The sequence below is a fragment of the Chelonoidis abingdonii genome, unplaced genomic scaffold (assembly GCF_003597395.2).
Source record: "Chelonoidis abingdonii isolate Lonesome George unplaced genomic scaffold, CheloAbing_2.0 scaffold0399, whole genome shotgun sequence".
In the NCBI taxonomy this organism is placed as follows: Eukaryota; Metazoa; Chordata; order Testudines; family Testudinidae; genus Chelonoidis; species Chelonoidis abingdonii.
In genome coordinates, this window is record NW_027424660.1 from 33,057 (window position 1) to 37,610 (window position 4,554).

The 4,554-nt window shown below is 46.0% G+C and overlaps 1 long non-coding RNA gene across 1 annotated transcript in view; it reads left to right on the top strand.

Moving 5' to 3' along the window:
* Positions 1–2,586, top strand: part of LOC116824778 (uncharacterized) — a 16,631-nt gene extending 14,045 nt beyond the window's left edge. The window contains exon 3 of the long non-coding RNA XR_012654944.1: positions 2,132–2,586. This is a non-coding gene — a long non-coding RNA (uncharacterized LOC116824778). The remainder of the gene's footprint in view (positions 1–2,131) is intronic.
* The last annotated feature ends 1,968 nt before the right edge of the window (positions 2,587–4,554 follow it).

Here is a 4,554-nt window from a genome sequence, read left to right on the forward strand (position 1 = left end):
TTATAAATGAGAGAAGATCCTAGTCGTAGCAGTGCATTGGTTCTCCGTTTTACAGTTGCAGGACTTTGGCACTTTGTCCTGGTGAACCTCATCAGTATTTTTTGGCCAATCCTCTAATTTTGTCTATAGTCCCTCTATATCCTATCTCCTACCTTCAAGTGATCTACCACTCCTCCCAGTTCAGTATCATCTGCAAACTGCTAAGAGTGCAGTCCAACACCGTTCCTCAGATCATTAATGAAGATATTGAACAAAATATCCCCCGGACCGACCCTTGGGGCACTCTGCTTGATACTGGCTGCACGGAGACATGGAGACTGATACTGACCGTGAGCCCCAACGATCTAGCCAGCTTTCTATCCACCTATAATGGTCCCTTCAGACCTTAACATCTATATATTCTATGATATATATAATAAAAAAAAAATTCCCCTCTCACCCTATGGGTGGTATGTGTCTTATATATATATATATATATAAAAAAAAAAAAAAAATTCCCCTCTCTACCCTATGGTGGTATGTGTTTCCTCAACCTCGGGTCCTCTACGCAGAGCCTGGAGTTTGAGGGTTCTGCGCAGTATCTAGCTGTTCCTACACTGCACTCTTCTGGACAGAGAGCTCTGATTTGTTCTGGATCTGTTGGAGCCACTCACCCAGCTTAGGAGTCACGCCCCGAGGGCTCCTACCACCACTGGGACCACATTTGGCCTCACTTTCCACATCCTCTCTAGTTCCTCTTTCAGGCCTGGTACTTCTCCAGCTTCTCATATTCCTTTCTTCCTGATGTTGCTGTCACTTGGCACTGCTATATCTATCACCACCGCTGTCTTCTGCTCCTTGTCTATTAACCTACGATGTCTGGTTGATTGGCCAGTACCTGCTGTCCGTCTGGATCTGGAAGTCCCAGAATCTTAGCCCTGCTATTCTCCACACCTTCTGCGGAATCTCCCATCTGGTCTTGGAGGTCTAGCCCAACGCTGTGCAGATTTCCTGTACATGCCAGCCATTGGTTGTGCCGTTCAGTGTATAGCTGTTCCTGCCTGCATCTTACACCTGCACTATGTGTTGGACTGCTCTGAGGCCTCTCTGCACAGTCTGCACCTGGGTCCTCTCTAGTGTGGTAGACCCTGCTTTCAATGGATCTGGTGCTCAGTGCCTGTTCCTGTGCTGCTATGATCAGTGCCTCAGTGCTGTCTTTTAGTCCAGCCCTTTCCAGCCACTGGTAGGATTTCCCAATGTCAGCCACCTCAGCTATCTGTCGATGGTACATCCCATGAAGGGTGGTTATATATATATATTTAACGGGGGTGGTTGCAACAGGAGAAGGTGCCAGTGATAACTTGACACAAACCACACGTATGTGTTTAATGTTGTAAGAGTACACAAGGGTTTTTATTATCACCTCAGACCAATAGGCCAAAGGCGCCTACCCTTATCAACACAGCAGACTAAGGTTCTATTCCTAGCGCTGGGAAGGGTTGTAGGATTTAACGCTTAGAGAACAAGAGACTAAGAGTCAGGAAACCTGGGTTCTATTCTTAGTCCTACTGCTGATTTGTGGGGTTACTTTGAGCAAGCTTCTAACTCTCTTTGTGCCTTAGTTTCCCCCTCAGTGCAATGGGGACAGTGAAGTGGGGACTGAGAATTATTTAATGTCTCTCTGTAAAGTGTTTTGAGCTTAGACAGGAGGTGCTAGGGACAGGCAAACAATTATTCTTACAGCTGAGCCCAAATCGTTAAATGTGCATCTGGATCTGAATTTTTTCTATATTGCCATGAGTGTTTGGATCCAGGCTTCTGGTTCTAAACTATAATACAGATCAGCGACAGTCATGGAGTTCTGATCCAGATTGGAACATTCCCTGAAGTCGTGTTTGATTCCAAGGTCTTTGTTGGCTTCTAAGCTAAGTTGTGCTTATTCATTATTTAAAATAATGTTCACTATTAATAAAAAATATTTTCAATTAGATTACAAATATAACGGGGGAAACTTCTAGCTGCATTAAGGTTTTCAAGCTCCTTTTCTTTTTTACTGGGCCTTATTTTTTGGCCTGAACAAAGTTGATCCAGTCCCTTTTACTTTATCCACCTCTCTCCACTTCCAACGTTTTATTGCTATTTTTCCTTGCAGGCACATGTCAGACTGAGACTCTGGGAAGAGAATTCATCACCTCCTACATGGAGGACTGTGGGAACCCTAGTCAATTTGAAGTGCAAATTAGTGGCTACTTTGCCTTCACTTCAGTGTCTGTTTCCATCTCCAATTACATGGGTGATGGGGCAAGGTTTGAGAAGAAGATTATGGTAAATCAGGGAGAGATGGTGCAGGTCAGGTTACCAGACTCAGTGGGAATTAAGGGCGTTACCAAGTTCTCCAAGGTGGTCCTAGTCAAGGCTGATAAAGATATCTCAGTAGTGTCTGTCAGCAACAAACATGTGAGTCCTGAGACCACTGTGCTGTATCCTGTCTCCAGCTTGGGAAATGAACACTACATAGTGACTCCCTCCACACAATCCTTAGATAGTTACCCAGAGTTCTCTGTTATTACGTACCAAGAGCCCAACTCCATGGAGGTCCGTGTGAAAGGCAAGTTACATTACCTAACACAGTTCTACTCCACTGGCAACAAACTGGGAATTAAGCTCCTCGCTTTTCAAGGCATCCAATTACAAGGCATAGCAGATCTGTCTGGCACCAGGATTGTCTCAGAAAAGCCAGTGGCCATCTTGGCTGGCCAGGGGTGTTTTTGTAATAACACAAAATGCAACCATGTCTTTGAGCAGCTCCTACCAGTTTGCAGCTGGGGTACAACATACATCATTCCTCCCTTACCCTGACAGAAAGTACATGAAATAGTCTATATCACTGCTTCCCAGAGCACAACTATGTTGTATCAACTAGGGGAACAGCCAGAGACCGTTACTCTAGCAGGAGGCAGTGTACTCCAGCATCCTCTCAAGCCCTCGATCCCAGTCTCCATCTCTGCTAATGTGAGCATCCAAGTGGTGTTCTACAGCGTGGGCGCAGCTGTCCCTAATTCCTCCCATGCCTTCCTGATGAATGTTCCAGATGTTGCCAGTTACTGCCGGATGTATTCTATAAATGCCCAGGAGGGCTTCAAGAACTTCACCTTGATGGTAGCCAATATATCTGAGTCTGGTGCCATCATCCTAGACAATCAGCCTCTAAGGGATGTGGTGTGGAACCGAGTTGCTGGCACTAAGTTTGTTTGGGGCATGCGTACACTTGGACCTGCCATCAGCTCCCATGCTGTGGAACATCCCGCCTCTCCATTTGCGCTCCTGAGTGTTGGCACTGCTGCCATGGACAGCTATGGGATTCCGGGTTCCTGCAGGAAGAGTGAGTAGCATGGGTTTTAAATCGATTTTGACCACAATTTGTGTCCATGATGCACAGAAAACAGTGTCATAACCAGGAAGGCAACCATGGGCCTGGTGTAAAGTGTGTTAATTTTGATCAGGTTCCACTGATTTACATCAGCTGAGAATTTGGCCCAACATGCCATCCTAGGCCACCATTAGCCACAGTTACTTAGGCTATGTCCATACTACAGAAGCTGCAGCAGCACAGAAACGGTTCTGCAGCTGTGCCTCTGTAGCACTGTAGTGTGGACATTTGGTACAGTGATGGAAGGGGTTTTTCTGTCACTGTAGTTAATTCACCCCAACAAGAGGTGGTATCTAGGTTCAGGGAAGAATTCTTCTGTCAACCTAGTAGTGTCAACACTGGGCTTAGGACACCTTACCTACGTCTCTCAGGGATGTGAATTTTTCACATGGCTAGATCTATCTAAGTTTTATGCATAGTTCAGGCTTAAGATTGTACCTGTGTTGCTAGCTGCACTGAACTAGTTTCAGCCCAGCTCATACAGTTAGGCAGATGCTCACCAGCTGTTCTGAATTGGTTTAAGAATTGTTGCACTTTTCCTCCTACACTTGGTTGTAATGCCTGCTGGGTACCCAAGAGAATGTTGTGCCTGACTCTCACTTATGCCACTCCTGTGCATGTGGTGGGGGATAGAAAGGGTGGAGGAAAAGGTAGCTTTAAGCCACCTTTGTGCTCTATGCATTCTGGGACCATGCAGGGTTGCTGTAATTTACCCTCTGCTTCCCATGGCCCCTGAGAACCAGGAACTAGCTGTAGCATGGTGCATTCTGACCACATCCTTGGTCTGCCTTGCATATGAAGCCAAGATCACATAAAGGCCCTTATACCAGTTCCACTCTAGCGCTGGAGGGTCCCTCCACAGGGAATATTCTTAGGAACTTTTTACACCCACTTTAACCACCTTTTCCAGGCAGAGCAACATAAGTGTAATGGAGGCCTGCTCAACACCTGAAACTTCAGTCAACCGTAAACCAGCCTAAGCCACAGTGTAGGCAAAACTAGGTCAACAGAAGAATTCTTCTCTTGTCCTAGGTACCACCTCTCAGAGGTGGATTTACTACAAGCAACGGAAGAACCCTTCCATCACTGTAGTCCGTGTCTCCACTATAGTGGCACATCTGCAGCTGCACCACTTTAGCATTTCT